At 36.4% G+C, this 24,380-nt stretch overlaps 2 pseudogenes; both read left to right on the top strand.

Annotated features, from left to right (window-relative positions):
- Positions 1-1,885: 1,885 nt before the first annotated feature.
- LOC113696629 (mediator-associated protein 2-like) lies at positions 1,886-3,870 on the top strand (annotated as a pseudogene).
- Positions 3,871-4,106: 236 nt separating this feature from the next.
- Positions 4,107-20,660, top strand: LOC113696628 (uncharacterized; annotated as a pseudogene).
- Positions 20,661-24,380: the final 3,720 nt, after the last annotated feature.

Genomic DNA, 24,380 nt, shown 5'->3' with positions numbered 1-24,380 from the left:
GAGGACTAACAATGTTCTTGCCCACATCATGTCAAAATTGTCGTTATCTCTTAAGGGAAGCAGGGTATGGTTTGTAAACTTCCCCAAGATTGTTATAGATGCTGCCCTTGACGATTTGCAATGAATGGAGGTTTTCTTTCAAAAAAAAAAAAAGAGAGACGGTTAAAGAAAATAGAAAATTGTGAATACACAATTCTATAGAAAAGACACATGCCATGGTAATAATTTATTAATTAAGGAATATTATCAAAGTAACATTTTTGAAATAGAGGGAAACTATCCTATATTTTTTCAAGCAAATATCCGATTAATTATCATTTGTATAGAGAATAAAAGCAACGCTGAAAACAAATATCGTGAAAGTAACATTTTTGAAATGCAGGGAAATTATCTTACATTTTTTAGAACAAGAATGTAATTAATGATCACTTTTACTGGCAAGCATTTTTTGTAAAACAAATATTTTTATTTATTTATAGACATATATCTAACTAATTATCACTTTGTATTTGCTATATTTATTTTATGTCACTCAGTCTTAAAATGTAAAAGCTATAAGCTAATAATTAAATATAATTAACAAAAACTGTTCAACTCGGATTTTTATATGAATATAAGGTAATACAAAGGAGCACAATTGATTTATAATTTATTGAGCAAACAAGGAATTTTTGTCCATATATTTATTTTGGTGAGAAAATGAATATTTCTAGAGATGCAAATTTTTTGTGCATGTATTTATGTCATGCAAAAAATTCATATATACATTTTGCAGAAAATTCATATATGAAAAACTAAAAACGGAGACATTTAATATATCTAGATTATAGACTCAAATTTTGCATAAAATTCATATCCTATTATAAAAACGGACACAACCAATACATGTATATTGTAGATTCATATGTAGATTTTTCGAGGGAAACAAAGGCAGAGGCATGTAGGGGTGTGCAAAATCGTAAAATATCGATTTATCGATCGAATTCGAATTGAATTCGGAATTTTGAATTCAGCAATTTGGAATGGAAATCAGAATATCCGATTTCAAATTAGAAGAAATCGGATCGAATTCGGTAACGGGATTTTTCAAATCGGAAATTCGGATTTCGAATTCACAATTCGAAATCGGAATTCGGAATTCGGAATTCGGAATTCCTATTTGGATTTCAACTATGTTTTTCATATATATATAATATTATTATATATAATATAACATTTATATTATAATAATAATTTTTATATTATTGAATTTGGTGATTTGGAATTCCTATTTCGATTTCAAATTCATTCTCATATGTGTATTTTTATATATATGTAATATAACATTTATATAATAATAATAATAATAATAATTTTATATTTATGAATTCGGTGAAATCGAAATTTACCGAATTTCGAATTGAATTCGGAACGAATTTGAATTCGAAGCTGGTGAATTCGAAATCGAAATTGGTCGAAAATTTTGATACCAAAATTTCGAAAAATTCCGATTTCAATATTTTGAATTACCGATTTCGATTCATACCCCTAAAGGCATGACAGCCAAAGACCACAAAGTACAAAATTGGGATATTAATTACAAAGAAACCAAGATAAGAGGGCATAATCGAAATGTAAATGATGATAAAATGAGAAATGAGGACAGCAATACTATGAGATATCAACTCCACAGCCAGGGAAAAGACACAAAAGTCCAAAATCAGCACCCGAATTACATGGAAACCAGGACAATTGACTGTAGATGAGGATTTGCGGCTTTATGTAGTTTAGGATAGGATTAGGATAGGATAGGATACGATTAGGATTCCAGTTCTGTACTAAAGCCCGTTAACCTGCGTCACTTCCAGTTCTGTACTAAAACTCCGCCGCTAAAACCCTAAAACCTATGGAGGGGAGTAGCAGTGAAGAACTCGCGATGTATAGAGCTCCAGAAGAATTTTAAGAAGTGAAAAAGGATCCTCTCATTGAACTCAATTTGAACGATTCAAAGGAGCTCTGGCTGATTCAATGTTAATCAAGTAACCTTTTTTTTTAATCCAATTACTTTTATTTCTGCTTTCGCTTATCATTTTCATTAGTTTTCTCATACTTTTAGCTCCATTTATGCGGGATTTCCAGTTGAGAGATCATTAATTTTTGTTAATGCGCAATTAATTGAAAACGATCAATTTTTAGAAATTAATTTTCAGTTAATATTCTGTTAATCTTTCTTGACTTTAATCAATTCGAGTAAAATTTGAAAATTTTGAAAGATTATACAATAGAGGATGCTTTACCATTCATAATTTGGTGAATTTGATGGTGATTGCTGGTTATTGCAGAAGAGAAGTCAGTCTAGTAATATGAAGCCTAATTTTGTTAGTGCTGTTGTTGTTTGTTTTACGTGTTACATTATCATGCTTTTGGGTGTTCCAGGCTCTTGATTTGACTGGACAGCAAGTGTCTTTGATGCTTCATCATGATGGACATCTGGGTAGTTTTGAGGGTTCATCTGGTACTGCTGTGTCACTGATCACTTCTATGTTATTCCATTGTTTCCTGCATTTGATGGTTTTGTGCAAAAGTGGTTTCTAAATTTGTTGAAATCCAATATTATGTCAACGATGATGATGGATGGCATTGTTTTATGTCAATATTGTCATAGGAAAATCGTATGAAGTGGTAAGTTTCAAGTCACAGGAGCCAGAAGCGACTGTATTCCTGTCATCAACATCAGAGTCCAGAATCGGTAATTATCTGCATATTTAACATGCAATGGCTACTATTATTGTTGTTATTGGTTGAGTCACGAGTGGCATTTTTATTTTATCTAAGAAAAATAATAAATTGACAATCATTGTAAAGTGCATGCTTTTTATATCCAAATGCAGCTCTTTTAGGAGAGAAGTTTCTGGAGAAATATCTATCAAGCTCCCATAATGGGAGTAGGTTCTAAGTTGAACATTGGTTGGCCAAAAAAATATTACAGTCAAAGCAAGTTATGAGTTATTTGAGTTGTTGAAACAGGGAAAGTGAAGATAGAGAAACCTATTCCGGTTACCTATTTAAGATGTTGAGTTTGAGTCTATATTAACAAAGGCATGTCCTAAATTACTCTATGGATTTATAATATCACGGGCCTTGTTGCATGCAAAAGTTTCTGTGACGTTTGATGAAATAGGTATTGCTAGCAGAATCATGTAAAACTAAAACAACAAATCCAATTATGGTTTTGCTCAAATGGTTTATTTAAAGCTAAAGAATCAAAGATCTCACTCCAGATTTTCGTGTGAATGAAATGTAGCTCGATGCTGTTATTGTTTTCAATGACACTACACTTGAATATGACTTATATGTGGTAACAACTGGGAAGATCTCATGGCGCGTTTCTCTACTGCATTATCCGGAGCCCAGTGAACTGAAATCTGGTGGGTTAGCCATTAAACAAATGGTGCAAAGGTCTGCTGCTTCCTTGACAAGTTCAGTGCATCGTTATACAACTCCTACGCAAAGTACAAGGACAAGAAGTTTAGGGGCTATGAGTGGCTATACTTCCTCTATACGTACTCCAAGAAACAGAAGTTCTGGGTCCGGGGATGCATCAAAGAGTCCATTGAGAAGACATGTGGATGAGCCGGTAGGTCGATTGACCATTCCCTCCAAGATTTTAGGAAAAGAACATAGAGCTGATGTCTCTTCTGGATCATTAGAACATCCTAAGCAAAAAAAATCGAATAAGAAAAGGAAATCTGAAGGTTGAAGATGTTCTGATTGTTAGAGATGTGGAAGAACTTCAGTTTCAGTTATATGTTGCATTGATCCAAATTTTAACTTTTTCATGGCAACAATTGATCCTTCTTCACAATGTATCCTATTTATATACCGTACCAATTTTTAGTTTGGATCTGTTCTCCAATGTACATGGAAAACAATGAGCTGAAAAAAGAGAAATTTTGATTTGACCATTAAGGTGCTTTCATTGCAACTGCTCAGGAAATGAGTTCAAAACCAACCATTTGATATAATCATCAAATCCAGAATGCAACTTGGAAGTAACCAAAACATCAGACATTGCACAGATCATATTGCACATCCCTTGATAAGTTTGTTGTACAAACCTTGCAGAAATGGTAACAAAGGGCATTGTTGTTGGCACAAATAAGTTGTTTGTTTTCCTTACAGTTCTTCTCGGTTCAAAACTAAAGTAAGTGCTTAGTCAAGTAAGGCTCGTAAGGCTTGGTGGGATGAAAGGTCAAGAATTCGAACCTTGCTTTCCACCATCTACCACTATATGTGGCCAGCCACTTTAAAAGTGGTTCCAAATGGGTGTGTAGTCTCTCGTTTGGACCGGTGGTGGTTCAGTCCCCACTGGTTTCCCCTTGAGTCTCTTCAGGTCTATCGTATCTGGCAAAAAAAAAATCAAAAAAGTGGGAGAACGAGGGATTATCTGCATCAGGTTGACTCCTGTATAGAAGTTGCGATATCTAGACAAAAAGAACGTGTGTCTGTTGAGGTTGGTGCTTTACTCATTGATTGATCCTTTTCCTACATGTGAATTGTACTACTATGCTACTTATCCTTACTTTCTGTAAATGCAGCTCAGTAAAATTGATGCAAGAATTATGCGAGTAATAGCTACGATGCAGCAGTTGGAAGCTAAACTTGAGCCTGCATCTGCTTTTGATTACCGGGCAATCTTAGTACCCCTAGTGAAGTCATATATGCGGGTTTGTTTTGGACTTTCTTACCTTCTAGTTGACTCATCTTATGCTTTTGCTCACTTTTTAATTTTGATGGCTTTGTCTTGTTGTCTTTCTTTATGTTCCCTTTTTCCAGGCTCACTTGGAGGATCTTGCGGAGAAAGATGCCACAGAGAAATCTGATGCCGCCAGAGAAGCATTTTTGGCAGAACTTGCTCTTGATTCTAAGAATGGCAGCAGCGGAGGAAGTGATAATGCTCGTCATATGCATGAGAAAACAAAGGATAAGAAAAAGAGCAAGGATTCAAAGGTTCGAATTTTGTGTTGAGATATCCCTTTGTGTTACTGCCTTCCTAGTTGGTAGTTTATTGCTCAGCTGGAGCATTTATGGTTGGCAATTTATTCCTTTTCAGGCTAATAGCGGCAGTGAGCTACATATGCTTTCCTCAGAGACTACTAAAGAAATGTATGTTTGTTTTCTAGTCTTTGAGCATGTTAATGTGAATGATCTGAAGTTGATCTTTGTATTATAAATACTAGTAAGGTTTTGTTGCAGCTCATATCCAGTCGCACACAAGGGAGAAGATATACAGGCTGAGATAGTGAATGCTAGAAATGGTGACACCTTAGAACAAGAGGAAGAGGAAGTCAGGCGTAGAATTGAACTTGAAGCTCAGGAGAGAAAGCTAGAAGAAACTTTGGAATATCAAAGGCGTATTGAAAATGAAGCTAAACAGAAGCATCTAGCTGAGCAACATAAAAGAACTGTGGGGATAAATCCAGAAAAAGTTGCAGCAATTGCTCACTCTGATACTTACTTGAAGCAACAGCAAGATGATCATGATGTCAATGTCCAATGGAAATATAGAAAAAAAGTGAGTATTTTATATTTGTAACTCCTGGAATAAAAAATAGATGGATATTTGGTGCCTTTCAGCTTTCTTTCTTTGAGTCATATCTTGTCAAGTGCTGCTTATTGTGTAGTTTGCAGAGGACATTATTGAACAGACTGTAACTTATGACCTGCAACTTTTAGGAACCCATGGTACAGAGGAATGGATTTTCAAATGCCATGGAAGGTTTTCCAGAGGATGGAGTTGGAGGAGTTGGACAAAAAGCTGGTAACTTTACTTGGCCGTGTAAATGTTAATTTGTTTTTGCAAGGATTTTTAGAATTGGAATGCTTGTAACTTCTTGGAGTTGGCTGTGACAGCCCCACCACCCCCTAAGGCGTATCAAAGGGTTTGGCGGACCGCCTACCCAACTCTCGTCGGGACTCACTCACTCACTACAGTTCTCAAATAAATTACAAGGTACAACTCAAATAATACATCAAATTCTCCAAGAGTTACATATCATAAGCGAAGCGGAAACTAATTCTAAGCGTGGAACGTACACATACATCCACTTCAATTCCGAACAGTCACACTAGCCCAACTATTACACAAAATGAATCCAAATCTAAACTGTACAAGATATATGTCATCCAGTCCCACAAATAACGTAATACAAGCGCTTCCTTTGCCTCAGCCTTGTGGGGAGAAGAAAACATTTGGGGGTGAGCTAGAAACTCAGCGAATAACCAGTAAAAGCAGTCATCAAATCAGTTTCTCAATAGTTCATTTCAATGATGTCATGAATTAGTAATCCAATGTACGTTTATTGCTCTCGTGAACCAGTGAAATCATTGTACTTAAACATCCAACGCTCAAATTGATTCAGTAACAGTGAAACAGTGATAGGGAGCCACTTGCTCCAAGTAAAGAGTGGTGGAGACGTTAGTGTTCAGCACAAGACTTCTCAAGAACTCATTGGAGCCAAATCATGTCATGAATTCACATGCAAGCACACATGATATGCAATCGAGTAAATAATGCAAGAAACAGTTCATAAGGAGCATTGGAAATAGTTTGGGTCACTCACCAACCACGGCTCTTAATTCTCATCCATCATAGACAGTTTTCCTCGATTAAGTCCAAGCTCTTCATTCTACCAAGAATTAACCCAAACTCACAGCGATTAAACGTTTTTAAAGATTGGACAGCACTTCCCCTTAAATTCCTTATTTTCCATCCTACAAGACATTACAAATCACATTTCAACTCAATCACAATAAAGCCCCAAAGTCATACACAAAATTATCTCATTTCAATAGCCGTTCAATAGGCTCAAAGTCATACAAGTACGAAATCAAACTAGAAAAATGTCCGGAAATGAAGTTTAAGTTATAAAACAAAAGACAGATTTGCCGTCACTTAGCGTAACGAGCACAACCAAAGCTACGCTTATCGGATTGGGGTGAAATTTATACCGTTTCGAAGGTAAGACAAAGGCCTACAACTTTGATGAAGACAACTCAGCCCAGTTCATAGTGTATCTAAGTCAAAAGTCCGGATTACAGAACCAAAATCTCACATTCGGGCTAGTTAACCGCATTATGCGTAAACGATAATAACTCAAGCTACCGAAATCCGATTGAGGTGATTCCAGGGGCGTTGAAAGCTAAGAGATAGCACTACAATTTTCGTGTTTTGACTAAATGCTAGTTCAGTATGTATCAAGGTGAATAAATACGACCAACTTGGTGCACTGTCAAAACTGTCCACTGACTTTACTCCTATGGTAGTCAGGATATTTCGATTTTTTTATAGGTTACGTTGCTCCGATTGAGTTGAAATTTTACAGGAAACTATAAAACATCATTCCCTACAACTTTCATGTTTTGAGCTAAGGCTAATTCGGTCTCTAACATACTCAAATAGAAACGGGCAGAACTGAACCATAAGAAATCTCAATTCTGGAATTTTCTCAAACCACCATAGAAATCACCAAATCCTCCACAGAAACCCACAAAAGTGATATATAAACCATCATTAACCCTTATTAGCATCTTACAACAAAATCAACATTTCTACTCAATTGCTATAAGCTTTTACAAGAGTTCAAAACTGTTTTACCTTCCAAAGATGGGTTCACAAGGTTGCACTTCAAGAACCAAGTTCCTTAGCTTTCTTTTGCTCTAACTCCCAAGCTTGTTGGTGTCAAACTTTTGAGTAAATTGGCTGAATGCCCTTTTTACTTCATGATCATTTCCCTTAAACAAGAATTTCTGTACAATCTATTTTAGGTAGTCATCTATACATAGCTAATTACAGCTAATGTCCTAATTACTGATATTCTATTCTAGGTAACTATATATACACAATTAATGAACAAATCGTGGGCATGATTTATGCCATAATCTTTGCCACAATTTCTGCCATCATCTTATGCCATAATCTCTACCATTGATATCCCCCCTCAAATTGATGCGGGGTGATCAGCTAGCATCAATTTGTCAACAAGAAACTGATGTCTAGGTTTGGAAAGAGCCTTAGTAAACACATCAGCAGTTTGGAGAGCAGTGGTGATATGTGGAAGAGAGATGATATGAGCATCATATGCTTCACGAATAGAGTGACAATCTACTTCAATGTGCTTGGTACGCTCATGAAATACTGGGTTGGCAGCAATTTGAATAGCACTAGTGTTATCTGCATGGAGTGGAGTAGGCTCAATTTGAGGAAACCCAAGTTCACCCAACAATCCACGAAGCCAAACAATTTCAGAACATGCAGAGGACATGGCCCGATATTCAGACTCAGTAGAAGACTTAGACACCCGATCTTGCTTCTTGCTTTTCCAAGAAACGAGAGAGTTACCAATAAACATGCACCAACCGGTAATGGAACATCTAGTATCAGAACAACCAGCCCAATCAGCATCACTGTATGCAACCAGACTAATAGGAGAGTCGACTTGAAAGAAAAGATCTCGGGCAGAAGTGCCTTTCAAATAGCGAACAATGCGACGAACAGCGGCGAGATGAAGATGCCTAGGGGCTTGCATAAATTGACTGACTTGTTGAACAGCAAAAGAAATATCAGGCCGAGTAATAGTCAGATAATTGAGGCTGCCTACCAGCTGTCTATATAAAGAAGGATCAGATAGAAAAGCACCCTCATCATGACGATATTTAATATTCACCTCCAAGGGAATATCAACTGAACGACCATCTTGAAGGCCAGCCAAAGCAATTAACTCTTGAATGTATTTATGCTGGTATAAGAAGATACCAGCTGAGGTGGAACGCACCTGAAGACCTAAAAAATACTGTAAAGGACCCAAGTCCTTCATATGAAAAGAAGTCTGAAGATGGTCTTGAAGCTTAGAAATCAAGTCAGTAGCAGTCCCTGTAATAACAATATCATCAACATATACCAGAAGCAGGACAATTCCTTTAGGTGTCTTGCAAAGAAACAAAGAGGAGTCATACTGGCTTTGGACAAATGAGAAATTAAGAAGCGTAGAGCGAAATTTATCAAACCAAGCACGTGGAGCCTGTTTCAAACCATAGAGTGATCGTTTCAACTTACAAACATCAAATGAATGTGTAGAAAATAATCCTGATGGTGGAGTCATATAAATTTCTTCTTTAAGATCCCCATGCAAAAAGGCATTCTTAACATCCATTTGTCGCAATGACCAGCCCTTAGAAGCAGCAATAGCTAGAACAAGGCGCACGGTTGTCATCTTTGCGACGGGGGCAAATGTCTCCTCATAATTTATTCCATATTCTTGTTTATTACCAAGTGCCACCAACCTCGCTTTATATCGATCAAGCGAGCCATCAGACCGTAGCTTAATGGAATAGATCCACTTACAACCAATGGGCTTAACACCACTAGGACATGGAACAATATCCCAAGTATGATTCTCCTGGAGAGCATGAAGTTCTTCTTGCATAGCTTTTACCCAACATGCATGCTTAGTTGCTTGAGAATAAGAGGTAGGAACTGCAGTATTAGATAAAGTAGCAGAGAAGCCATACCTAGTAGGAGGTTGACGGATACGAGAAGATCTTCGAAGAACCACTGGAGCAGGCATGGGTTCTGGGTTGGGAAGGATTTGAGATGATGAATCCCTGCGTCGTTGATAGACAATGCCGGGTTTAAAACGCTCAATTGGTAGCGAGATATCATCAAAGCTAGGAAGAAGGACACGCTTGGAAGGTAAGACATGCTGCTGAAAATAGTACTCATGCTCAAAGAAAATTACATTTCGAGAAACGTGGAAACGATTAGCAACAGCATCATATCATAAAAATCCTTTCTGAGTGGTGCTATAACCCATAAAAGCACACCGAACTGATTGGGCTGTAAGCTTGTGACGCTCATGAGGTGGCAAGTGAACAAAACAAACACAGCCAAATGGGTGTAACATGTGATAATCAGGATGGACACCAAAAAGACGATAATAAGGAGAGTCGAAACCCAATTGTTGAGAAGACAGACGATTAATCAAATATACTGCAGTTGTCAAAGCTTCAACCCAAAATTTAGACGGCACTGTAGACTGTAAGAGTAATGTTCGAACAATATCCAACAGGTGACGGTTTTTACGCTCAGCCACCCCATTCTGTTGGGGCGTATAAGGACATGATCGCTGAGAGAGAATGCCTTTATATTGCAAGAAGGCTTGAAAGTTATGTGACACATATTCGCCACCATTATCAGATCGGAAAATCTTAATAGTTGTGGAAAATTGTGTCTCAATATAAGCCACAAAAGTTTGAAAAACAGTAAATACCTCAGCTTTGGTGCGCAAAAAATATATCCATGTGAACCGACTATAGTCATCAATGAACGTCACAAAATATCTATAATGCGCATGTGAAATGACAGGAGTAATGCCCCAAACATCACTGTGTATTATCTCAAAATTGCATTAGCATGACTACCAGAAGTAGGAAAATGTAAAGTTTTGCTCTTTCCTAACTTACAAGCAGAACAATCAAGAGACAATGCATGAGTAGAACACTGATCTTTTTGTTCAAGAAGACCATGCTTCATCAAATTAGATAATATCACATTATTTGGATGACCTAATCGCCTATGCCAAACGTCAACCTTATTTTCAACAATCATAGAAGCTAAAGATAAAGGTTTAGGAATAGCAAATTGCAACGGAAATAATCTTCCCACTTTAGGCCCCCTTGCGATCACCTTCCCCGACATCTGATCCTGCACACGACAACCATCACGAGAGAAGTTGACAGTACAATTATCATCCACCAACTGACCAACAGAAATTAAACTAGTAGACAACTTAGGAGCGACAAAAACATGACGAAAAGAATGTCCAAGATCACCAATGGCTGTAATTGGAAGATTACTACCATTAGCAATCTGTCTATTTTGTCTACCAGTATACTGCTGCAAATTCTGTAACGAATCAGTAGAGCCGGTCATATGATTGGATGCTCCAGAATCAACAAACCAAGTAGACGAGATTGTCTTACCTTGGCCCTGAAGCCCAAGGGCAGAAAACGCTGTGAGAATCATCTGTTGGACCAATTATGGAGTAATAACAACCTGATTGGTGCTGGTGGTTGTAAGTGTAGGACCAATAACAGTAGGATCTGGAACTGCAGCGTGAAAAGCTTGAGCGCGCCTGTTTTCTGGTCGTGTAGGACAGTCCTTGATAATATGTCCATTCTGTTTACAGTAATTACAAAATTTCTTACCACAGTTGCGAGCAATATGTCCAAACTCCTTGCAGCTGTAGCACTGCATTGATCCCTTTCCTTTATTCCTCCCTTGTGCAGCATAAGCAACATTGACAACTTCTGATGTCCCTCCAGATGCACTTAGAACAGATTGTGTAGCCAATCACTGTTCTTCCCGTAATAATTCACCAAGACAAACATCCAAAGAAGGAACCGGATTTCTATTCAGCAATCCACCCCGAGTAACCTCAAATTCTGATCTCAGTTTCATCAAAAATTGATCACGCATACTAACTTCATGAACCTATTGAAGGCTGCCTAAGGCCTCCTTAGGTACCTTAGAGTAGATAAGACCAGTATATTCGCTCCATAAATTAATAAATCCAGAATAATATTGCTCAATAGAGAGATTACCTTGACTGAAGGTACTAATCTCGTGTTCAAGCTGAAATCGTCTTGCAGTATTATTTTGATGATATATGCACTGCAGATAACCCCACATCTCCCTAGCTGTACCAAATGAACGCAAATTGTTCACCATATGGGCTTCAATGGAGGCTAAAATCCAAGAAATAATTCTAGCATCCTTTGCCTCCCATTGACCAAGTTCTTTCTCATTTTCGGGAGCAGGAGAAGTCCCATCAATGTGACCCCAAAGCTCCTTCCCTTTCAGAAACATTCTAAATTGAAATTCCCAGGCCGCATAATTCTTTCCTGTAAACTTGATAGCCGAAGTCTCTGTAGGGGAGCTTCCAAACGAATTCTCAATAGACATTCTTAAAAAATGAGACAGAAAAAAAAAATCTCAAAGCCAAAATGTTGATTAGAAATTAATCAACCCAGAAAACTAACCAAATGATTCAAATATCCAGCTATGGATTCAAGAGACTAGCTCTGGTACCATGTCAAACTTTTGAGTAAATTGGCTGAATGCCCTTTTTACTTCATGATCATTTCCCTTAAATAAGAATTTCTGTACAATCTATTTTAGGTAGTCATCTATACATAGCTAATTACAGCTAATGTCCTAATTAATGATATTCTATTCTAGGTAACTATATATACACAATTAATGAACAAATCGTGGGCATGATTTATGCCATAATCTTTGCCACAATTTCTGCCATCATCTTATGCCATAATCTCTACCATTGATAGTTGGATGGGTTATACAAAACCAGAATTTTTCTCTTGTTCTTTCTCTTATGTCTCTCGGTTTTTCCTTTCTTCATTTCTTCCACAAGCTGGCCGAAACTTTGCTTGTTTCTTTTGGCTTTTGTCTTGCTAAGTAGATTAATACTAAGTCCCTTGATCAAAGTCCACTACCTTTTTGATTGGCCAATCACAATTAAGCTTAGGAATATCATGGAACCTTTAGGAAGTCTAGCAACTTGTAATTAACCAAAAGTCACACTATGGCCCAATTAAATTCACAATCCTACCAATTTACTCCACAATTTACATACTTGATATATTCCAAAAACCTAATTACACCTCAATTACTCCACTAATCACCCAATCACTATAATTACCTATAATAAAATATGTATTGTCATACACAAACTCAATTACATAATAACCTTTTAGTCACAAATAAAACTAGGGTTTTGATTTAAATTTAAAGTGTCCAATTAAAAAAACAATGTGTTAAAACAAGACAAAAGAAAGAAATCGAAATTTTAAAAGAACGAGAGAAAACATTGTCCTAAAATTCGGGGTATCACATTGGCCATGTCTTATAGGCTTGCCCAACGGGGGAAGCTTAGAGGATGGCCTTTTGCTTTCTGATCGACGGTCAGGCAGGAGAAATAAATGGCAAAAATGTGCAGCTAGACTTAACCAGCCCGTGCTATCAGAAAAGGAAAACTTGGAATTGAGACCCTTGGATGAAGCACATGGTGAGTTCAATATATACATTTCACTTTATAATGAAGACTCTTTTGATGTGTATTATTTTGGAAACAGTTTTAAGTTGAATTTTAGTTTATGATTTGCTCATAAGATCAGTACTCAAATGGGAACTTTAACAACTGTATAAGACTTCAGAATGATTTGAAGACTCTGTTGATCCTAAGTCTGGCGCCCTGTCATAGAATGTGTTCCTTTGATGGTTTTAGGTGAACGATTAAGTATCTATTTTGAATTCATCTTTGTGCATAATCTTTCTCACCTAGCCATTTGCTAGTTAACAATTTTTTGATTTATTTTTCCGAGTTAACTAGCTGATCTGTTTGAGTGTCTTTTGGTTTTAACTTTCTTGTAGTTTCCAGTTTGTCATGCATCGAGACATTGGTATGTTGGTTTTGTTCTTGTAGTTTCCAGCTGATTCTCAGTCAACTGGATGTTATTGGGTTCCAACCTTCTTGTCTTTTTTTATGATCATTATCGTTTGAGTTTGCTCCCTTTCATTGTTTTCTTCTTCTTGTTTCACTTTCTTCTGTGGTGGTGGCAGCAGTGCTCTCCTACACGTGATTGAAGGGGTTTTTTGGTCCTTGGCTTAGAGTTAAATGTGCAACCTCATGTACATGCAAAATGATTCAGAAACTGAGCTTCGTGAATTTTTATTGTCATTGTAATGGAATTAACTTTTCTTCAAATCACACATGTTTTCATTTTACATTGTTTTTGTAACTTCATGTAACGTTTATAGTATTCTCCGGTCTTTTTTTGATACACACACTGATTTCTATCAGTTTACATTGCTTTTGTTATTTCATGTAACATTTACAGTATTCTCCTGTCTTTTTTTGATGCACACACTGATTTCTATCATATTTGGTGCTCATCCTAATGGCATGTTTTTAAGAGATTTACTGTATTATGTTACAACTGCACAATTATTTGAAAGATTAACACTCCTGTTCTTTTGTTTTAGTTTCTTTTTCTGCAGAATTAACTTTTAAGATTTCCTATGATATCTTTTTACTTGAGTTCATCTTTTAGTAAGATTTACAGGATAAAATTATTCTTTCTTTTTCTTTTTTTTGGAGGAAAAATATCATTGTTCTTATCCTGCAGATGATGCAACAAAGACATTGAGACAACTACAGGCAGAGGAGGATGATGAAGAAAGGTTCCAAGCTGACCTCAAGAAAGCTGTACGCCAAAGTCTTGGTTTGTTTCTTTCTCAAGACATGATATGCTTATTCTTTGTTTTAAATTATTTTGTTTGCTGGTTTAGCTAATTATTTAGTGAGTCATCAGTTCCACTTACAGTTCACGTTGTATATTTTACCTGTGTAGCATATTAGAATTAGTATAATCTTTTGAACTTTTCATTTTTTTAAGATTTAAAATCTTGTGCTGTCTATCAAGAATCCATTGCGTGTTTTCCTATCTCTGTGTTTTGAGTGCTGTTATTTGCTTTTAGTCTTTTTTTTTTGGAGAAATCAAGAATTGCAGTGGGTCACTGATGATTTACGTATACATGCATGTATTTATGTATGTAATTTTATACATGTATGTGATTGTTGTGTTGTTTCTGTCTGTAGTGAACATGCATATATTTGGATTGTTTTTGTCAGAGTCTTCTACAAACAAGTGAGCAATTTTTTTCCTGATACCAATTTTTTTGGAAGATGCAGAATGACCTTATTCTCTTCTGAGTACAGCCTCGTTCAGCTTGTCTAAAGCTTCCTTTTGCATGTACTATGTTGGAAAATTTGCCCACAAGAATGAATGGGATCTCTTATATGAAAAAGATTAGTTTCCTCATTTTGGAAGATAACTTGGCCTGATTTCTGGCTTTTCCCAAACCTATTTGATGTGATCATGAACAAAATTTCCTGGCTTAATCAGTACTTGTCTGCAAAATAAAAAATTACTAAAGGATAAGGTGGTTTGGTGAATTTGGTAATGATTGGAACACAACTAACTTTCTTGGGTTTTGACCCAGGGACCATGACTAAATTTAGTCTGATCATTAGAGATATTTCATGGTGATGTACTTACTTGCAAATTCATTGTTATAGTTTCTTATACCTGATGTTTCCATCTTTTTGTGTTTTTAATGCCAGATTCTTTTCACAAGCATCAGAAATTGCCTCTTGCAGCGAAGTTGGGAATGCCACCCAAAACCTTTCCTGCAACAACTGACTCAGTCATTTAAGCTGATGAGATCATGACTGAAACCTTAGATCAGATGGATGTATATGGTACAGGGTTAAAGAATGAAATTGGCGAATACAATTGCTTTTTAAATGTCATTATTCAGGTTTGATATAGGAACCTTTTCCCTGTATTACTTTGTCATTGTGGTGTTGGCTTCTTCTTGGGGTCAACGATTAGCTTGGTTTTTTTATCTTCAAGTATCATGTCTATGCTGAGCTCTGTTATTTTTGGCGTCTTTTATTTTCAGTCTTTGTGGCACTTACAAGTTACAACGGTTTCGAGATGAATTTTTGAGGAGGTCATTATCAGAACATGTACATGTTGGGATCCTTGTGTTGTATGTGCATTACATGATATTTTTTCTGCTCTGAACACTGCTTCAGTGGATGCACGAAGAGAAGCTGTTGCCCCTACTTCCCTGAGAATTGCTCTTAGCAACCTCTATCCGTATAGTAATTTCTTCCAAGAAGTAAATCTTTGAGCTGTTTCTGATGGTTCTTCTTTATTATTTATTTTTTTTTCAAGTTTTCCTTCTATCTGCAATTTTATTAGCCTGTAAAACCTACAGGAGTGAATGCTTGTGGTGTCTGATTACTCCTCAGTTCATAAATTTTGGCTAACACAAATGCTACATACAGGGACAGATGAATGATGCTTCTGAAGTGTTGGGTGTCATATTTGATTGCCTTCATCGATTATTTACCTCAACCATGTGTACTTCTGATGCCAAATCATTAGATAGCAACTGCATGGGCTTTTGGGATTGCACAAATGGTGCTTGCGTTTCACATTCTCTTTTTGGCATGGACATATTTGAAAGAATGAATTGTTACAATTGTGGTCTGGAGTCCAGACATTTAAAGTACACTTCATTCTTCCACAATATCAATGCCAGTGCTCTGCGTACTATGAAGGTATATTATGTTTGAGTCTGGTCAAATATCCAAGTTTATTACATAAATGATAGTGGAAACTCTTATCCTCTTAACCAAAAATGTGGTTGTCTGCAGATACCTTTCAGGTTATGTGTCCAGAAAGCTCTTTTGATGAGCTTCTGAACCTTGTTGAGATGAATCACCAATTAGCTTGTGATCCTGAAGCTGGTGGCTGTGGAAAGCTTAACTACATCCATCATATTCTGTCGACCCCACCACATGTTTTCACAACAGGTATCTATCTTTTTTTTTTTTTTTGTTTTTTTCAGTCTTTTGCCTAAATGCAAGAGTGAATTGGATGTCGAAAGAACTACTTTTTTTGTTCATTGTCGATATTGCAGAAGATCTAAATTACCTCTTTGCCTATGCATCTTTCAGTTTTGGGTTGGCAGAATACCTGTGAACATGTTGATGACATAACGGCCACATTGACAGCCTTATCTACAGAGATGGATATCAGTGTCCTTTATCGTGGTCTTGATCCAAAAAATAGGCACTGTTTGGTCTCAGTGGTATGCATCTTTGGATTATGTTTTGGTGATTATGAGCGAACTTGTATCTGAAAACTGGATTAGTTGTCCTATCATTACTGGTCCCAACTATTGTTATTTTTCTGGAAAAGTTTGATCATTTGCTTATTTTTGCATCCTTTAACATTTCAATATAATCAGATAAGAGGTTCCTTAGACTTGCATACAAATATGTGGTACGTGCAGATGTGCAAGGCAAAGGTCCATTAAATTGTGCTTACTTTTCTCTGTTTCAGAGGATCTTATGCTGGTCAAGAGTCTTGGTTTCCTTGATTTAGAACTAGCATCCTTGGTTTAGAACTAGCATTAGATTTCCTGCTTCCCTTTTCCCCTAAATCGTTGCTTTTTCTTCTGCCTGTACTCTGAAATTTATTTTAAAAAAAAAAAAAAAGAGACGCAGCTAAGGTAGGTATGCATACATGAGTTCATATATTTCCCATGAGAGTTTTGATGGCTGTTGTGTGATCAGATGTCTAAAAGATGTTGAATTCCTTGTGATTCTCTGATTTTTCTAGAGAATTTTTGGTGTTTCTTCATTTCGTATCAAGTGAGACTTGGTAACAACAATTAAGCTTTATATTACAAGATGAATTTTGCGTTTCTGTCTTGGTTGGTAATTTATTTTGAATAATTCACTTGGTTGGAGTTGTGAAAGAATTCATGAAGAAGCTTTTGAACCTTGCATGATATTTATAGCTATTTGATTGAACAGTTAGTTAGAAGGTTTAAATGGTTTAAGCATTCTACTCAAGCTTCACAATAGGTTACTGAATATTGTTCAAATTGATGACATAAGCTGTGTCGTGGTTAATTATCATTTGTAACTCTTTTACTTTTATGCTGGATGTCAAATACAACATTGGCAAATCCCTAGAGAAGATAAGAAAAAAATATTAAGAGATTTTGATTGAACAGTTAGAAGGTTTAAATGATTTGAGCATTCTACTTAAGCTTCACAAAATTATGTTTGCTAATATTACAGCTTGGTTATTTGTGGGCTAAAAATAGTTAAAACTCTTGAAACATCTGTTGTGCAGGTAAGTAATTTTTTCAAAGAAATAAGGGAAAAGCTATATGATCACCTCAAAGCTGCACTTGATACATGATTAAAATAATTGTTCACTTTCTTGATTGTGGTTGAAAATTCCAGCCAAAATTCATAATTGATAATTACAAGGGCAAATTGGACACTTTGCAAATTGTCTGCTGTCTCTCCATCTGTGGCATCTTTTAATTTATCCTTGGCATTTTTCTAATTTTAGCAGTATTTTCTTTATTCTTTTTTAGCTTTCAGATATCTTACCTGATTCCATTTAAGATTATCTTAAGCCACCACCAAAACATCTACAATGACCCCAGAAGTTTATTTTGGTGGTGGTGTTGGTTTTTTTTTCTTTTTTTTTTTTTTTGGGAGGGGGTGGGGTGGGGATGGGAAGGGTTCATATTTGTTGAAAAATAGAATACTAAGACTTCAAATATGATACATATTTTAATAAAACTTTGGAGTATAATTGTCAGAGTAGAACTAATGTGAAGAAGGGAAGTTTTTTACAAAACCAAATGTTGCAAGAATATGAATGACATTTATTCTTGGTAAGTTCTAAAAATACTATTGAGGGATTTGAGAGTTTACTATATTTCCAAATTCACAAGGGGTTATGAAGATCATCTAAGAATAATAGAATTTTTAAGTCTATGATTTCTGCAGGTAAATTACAGAATGGAGAGCGCAAACTTGCTTGAATAATTTTGCATTAACTATGCTTCTGGTGAATGTCATTAGCCATAAGGATCAGTTGACTCCTGGGATTAAAGGATTGCATTACCATCTGGTCCTATCCCAATTTTTAAGTTTTGGACCATTGATGCTTAATCCCACTGAACATTATCCCTTGGATAAATAAATAATTTCTTGCTTGATTCCAGTTTAATTGTCTTTGATAACAAGACCACTATTTGACTTATTTGTGGCCAATGACATATCAAGATCATAAGAGAACTGAAAGAAGTTACACATGGATGATGTGCTCTTATATGTTGCTTGATATCAATTATCTGGTGGATTTTACTTTGAAAAGCAAACCATAGGAAATTAGACATGCCATTATTAATTCCTTAATAACTACTCTTACCTAATATCCAGAGAGCATTTGGTTGTTTGGAGAATCTCTTTCTGAATATAATAGTATGTTTAGTTTTGTACCTTTGCCTTTTGAATTGAGCTATATTTATGCACTTCACAAATATTTTATCACTTTAGTAAAGGCTCTTTTTTTTGTTTTGGATGGGGGTTCGGGTGTTGTTTTTGGTTTTTTTTTGGTGTTTGGGGGGGGGGGGGGAAGGAATCTGTGATATGTTTAGTTGCTCTCATTCAAGCCATCATTTTTTCACTCCACTTGTTTGACATTAGATATATGTGTCCAGACCAACTTTAGATTAGTGTCTGTCACTTCAAAGGCTCTCACCATCAATATCCACCCTCCCCGGCGGGCGAGGGATGTTTCCCTTTCCCATACTCAGACACACTCTTAGCAAAGACAAATATGTCAACAGAGAAACCTTCCCATTAAAGGCTGTTCTCTATCTCTCTCTCTCTCTCTCTCTCTCTCACACACACACACATACACACCTCTTCTGAAAAATATGTTGCTTAAAATTCCTGATCTTTTCAGCACCATGGACAAGGTACAGTGAACAACTTCTAATGCATTTAAATGCTTTTCGATAGCTTGTGAAGTGGTTATTCTAGTTGTATTAGTGATGAACGTGAATGGACCCTCATCTTTGAAAAAGAATGGTTGAATTTTTTTTTTCAATTTCTTTTCTAGGTTTGCTATTACGGGCAGCATTATCACTGTTTTTCGTACAGTCAGGATCATGAACGGTGGCTTATGTATGATGACAAAACCGTGAAGGTAAATCCCATTAGTCTTGCTTTTATGCCTTCTATACCTTTGTTTCACGAAACAAGTAAACATCTGAGGTTTGAAATATAGGTAATTGGTGGCTGGGAGGATGTTCTTACCATGTGTGAGAGGGGGCATTTGCAACCTCAAGTCCTCTTTTTTGAAGCCGTGAATTAGTGTGATGGGAGTTCATCACGTAAATTATATTTACCATGGGCTACAAGTCGCTTGTTGAACGCATCCATGAATTGATATGCTCGCGGTGTACAGCTAGCTCTTGAAGATGCATGCTTCCTTTAATATGGGAAGTTGGAAATGTCACGAGTCCAGAATTGTAAAATACGAGTAAAGGAGATTTTGTTGTGTATTTCAGGAAGAGAGCAGGAGAAATTGGCCTGCAGCAAAGTTTTGAAAGAAGTTTGGTCTGAAGATTAGCGAGTAAATTGAACCGAGAGAGTAGACTTTGGTGCTAACTAGCCTGTTGAACTGAGCCTTTGTTGGTGTTGGAAGTTTTCTTTTAACCAGGCATCTCACAAACGAGGCATTTCGGCTGTAAAAATGGGATTTAAGTTGTGACAGTGAGGGCTACAAGTTGCCTGGCCCTCAATAGTTGGAGCATGTGAAATGGCTGCCTCTTTGAGTGGCATTTGGCAACTAGCACCTTTTGTTAGCGGGGTACTTACTACAGATGTATACAGGAAAGCTTAGTTTATTAGTTTGATATATAGCTCATTGTTTTCCAGCACGATGAGGAAGTTGTGTACAGATGAGATGTCACCCTGTAGGGGTTACCTACCACCTCAGCCCCATAGTAAGTCTGCATTTTGCTATACTTGAAATTTTGCAGAAAAGTTTTGGGTAGCGTATTGTGATGAGGGACTCTGTAATAGGGTGGATGATGATGATGGTGGTGGTGTTACAATTGATAAAAGCGAGATCATATGCCTTTCTAATGCTGATCTATTTTTTCCTAATTTGCTTTAGCTTCCTTCACGCTCAAAAAAGAACAGAAACCGAACCAACGCACGGCTCATGTTCGGCATAGAAGATTTTGCGTGCGCATTTCAACGTTGCATATCAGCCCAATGACCCGGTGAATATATGGATACGTAAAAGATTTCAAAGTTGGTAATTGCTGGCCTGTAGATGATGAGCTTCGTAATCTACCAAGGTTCCCATTAATATAACCACCTCTATAAGCAGCTTAAAAAATAAATAATTTCACAATAATGGTTTTCTTTTTTTAATATTCAGTCCGTTCATCTTATTTTATTATTTTTTAAAATACACAAGTTATTTTTTAGAATACTAATTTTATGTTTTCGAGACGTGTAGTATGGCATAGATGTGTAAATAAATAATTTAAAATTTGCTACTTTAAAAGGAGATTTTAAAACCATCGTTCTAAATAGCAACCTATGTCGAGTAGTATTTTATCACAAGAACGTCAGAATATAGTATTTGTCATATCAATTGAGTGTTGCTGACTAAGTTTTGTGCATAAATAGGAGATGAAATTTGCCAAAAAAAGTGGAGGGCAGGTAATTTAGAGTTAAAATACTAATTTTGATTTTAACCCCTACAAAAGTCAAGAATAGATTTTCACAACTAACAATTTAAGGCTTCAATTAATAAATTGTGAGTTTTTACAATTTGTATTAGGGAAGCATCAGCATGGCTTGCATAGACACGTAATATTTCTGTGAGTGACAATCGAATAAATTGAGGGCACCTCAATTGGAGCCTTAATTTTGATTTATGAACTTACGCAAGTTTTTGTGAGAAAAGATGCAACATATATTTGAATACGACATCATGCTCAAATATACTGTTGGAGTAGCTGAATTTAAGACCTTCATGCATTTATCTCTTCTTATGTGCTCCCCCCTCCTCCTCCTATAATCATGAAAACATAAAGTTGCTACATGGAGTGGTACTATTTCTATAAACAATTAAAAAAAATCGAGTAGAAATTGAATTTCCAATTAGAAAAACAATATCCAGGTAATTAAATCTCGTAATTTATGCTGATCTGTATCCTACATAAATGTTCAAGCTTTCTATAGAAAGAAAATAAGAAAATTAAATTTTTTTACCCAAAAAAAAAAAAAGAACAAGAACTAGAACAAGAACGTAATTCCACAATGACTGGTATTTTTGTCCCTTCCCTGCAATTCTGGTATATAAGGGCTCTATCCATGATCCATCCACATCCAAACAACGGAAAACACCATCTAACATCATGAGTAGTGCCAGCAAATTTGTACTCTAGCTTGCCATTTCTCTTTGTTTCCTTGCTCAATTATGTCTGCAGGTTTCTTGCTCAAGTCACGTCATTGAGGGTGGTGATGGTGAATACAAGCAAGTATTTCTCCACATCAACAATTCCCTCACAAATGACTCCCCTGCATTAGTTGTTCATTGTCAATCATCCCAAGGTCGTGATTTCGGCAACGTATCGCTTGCAGATAGAAGTGAATTCAACACCGTCTTTCTTGCAGATTCGCCTGGACAACCTACCTACTCTTGCCACTTTTGGTGGGATCCCAAGCAACAAGAGTTCAACGTCTATGATAAAGACATAGATGGACACTGTCTGAGTGCAGCTGAAGCTGGACCTGCACAAGAAGTTTCGACCATTTCATGTTACTGGCATGTACAGATGGACGGTTTTTACATTGGTACTAAGGATACATCAAATGAAAAGTTTCATGATTGGTGATCCTGTCCTGAGTAAATGATTAGTCAGAGGGGGAGAACACAGGCCTGGTGATTATCAAGGCATTAAGATTCTTCTGTTCCCTCTCCTCTGCTGGATGTAAAGCTTGTTGCCCTACGGCATAACCAATGGATAAATTAAGAATGATTGCCATTGCCTCCACAGCATAAATTTCAGGATGGCCCAATTAAGATTAATGCTTTGACTAAATATTCGGGAGCATTTACAGTTTTCTAATTGTTAGATGACGTTTTGATGATCAAATTCTACAAGAATTCAAGTGCTCAAAACAACTACTCTAACAAAGGGAACAAGAAAATTTTTTTCATAGTACCAAGTACTAGTAGTGTTTTTTGTCTAGCTAAGTCCTCTATATCCAGTAGTATCCATGTTTTGCCTTTTGTGTCTTAGCAGTGCTCATTCGTTTGCATCAGTTAAGCACTTCCAGTTCTTCGAAGTGGCATGTAAGCTGTAACCAAGAAATGGTGAGGTCTCCAAAAAAATTTAAAAGAAAGAAAAAGGACCAGTAACGATAGCAAATAAAAGAAGAAGAGATGTGACTCGAGTTTCTTTCTGATTTCATGCAGTTTATCAGTGCTGGTATTCTTTTCATGAATTCTATACAGAAATCTATAAGAAAACCTCAGCCTCAAAGATCTACTCAGAATACATAGCTTTTCACCTTAATGTTGAAACTTTGAGCTTGAATGATTTTAACTTAGGTTCTTACAAATTGTGCAATCTATCAGTAGCACACGTCCGTTCTTGATCAGAATACAGAAGCGTGTGAATTGTATGAACAAAGTCCAATGACTAATTCTTTGAAAACAGATACGCTAACCAGGAAAAGAAAAGGAAAAAGAAAGATATGCTGACCGACAAGTACTTGCACAGATAGGCAAAGTCTAATTGAGCTTTAGACATAGCTGATATCATCTCAAATTAAACTGACCCCAGTAGGCAAGATCTCATTGAGCTTTAAACATATCTGATATCATCTCAAAACCTTGCAGCCTGGAAAAATCAGTGGGCATTTACAGGAGTTTTTTAAATTTCTTCACCCTCAATGCATGGCCAATGGTGCAACAGTGTGTGATCATTTCTAGTTGTCCCTTTGATCACAGAACTGGAATTATCTTCGTTAATCACTTTGACTGTCATACGTCTAAGTTCCGAGCCTATTTAAAAGATTAGGGAAATGTTGAACATCTGTGGCAACATTAGCTGAAAGAAAGTGTAGTCTAGATCTCCTCAGGGAGCTTTGTGGAATAAACAAACTGATCCAATGGTCTTGATTTAAGATTAAAATTATTGTGTTGCCAAAATACCTGGCTGAGCGGATAATTTGGAGAAAACATATTCTTTTACATTTGAGGAAAAAATCTACAATACTGATTCCACCAGATTCAAGTTTCTTTGGTAAGATTGCAAAGAAAAAATGAGGATGCAGACCTTACTGTCCTTTCCAGCCTAGTTTGGCCCCATTCTGTAATGTTTAAAGTTGTTGAGGCTTAGATGTGATCTTTTAAGCCAAAAACAGCCTCTTCCAGAAAATTTTCTGGCAGATTTTTATGAATTGGAGATTTTACCTGCGGTAACCCACGTGAATGCACTCCTGCATCAACAAATGAGAAAAATACTCGTTTGCTACAGGATTCACCTTCATTCAGTCCAGATTCCAGCTTGACCGGGTTGGTCTTGAATAATCCTCCACTAAAGTTGCAGATAACCAAATAGAGATGCATTGTTACAATCTGAGAAGCTCCAGCCTTATTTCATAGCTGCCCTTCTCATATAATTGGAAACTCCTTAATGAGACTTAGTAGAAGAGACAAATCGATGAAAGAGGAAAACATTTATCTTTGTTAAAAAAAACTGCTGGAACTTTGGCAGTTGGCTAGAGGCTAAAGTTTTCTTTTTCTTTTCTTTTTTTTTTTTTTTGATGATTGTGGTA

The sequence above is a fragment of the Coffea arabica genome, chromosome 6e, assembly GCF_036785885.1.
Source record: "Coffea arabica cultivar ET-39 chromosome 6e, Coffea Arabica ET-39 HiFi, whole genome shotgun sequence".
In the NCBI taxonomy this organism is placed as follows: Eukaryota; Viridiplantae; Streptophyta; class Magnoliopsida; order Gentianales; family Rubiaceae; genus Coffea; species Coffea arabica.
This window is presented reverse-complemented; position numbering and strand designations above follow the sequence as displayed.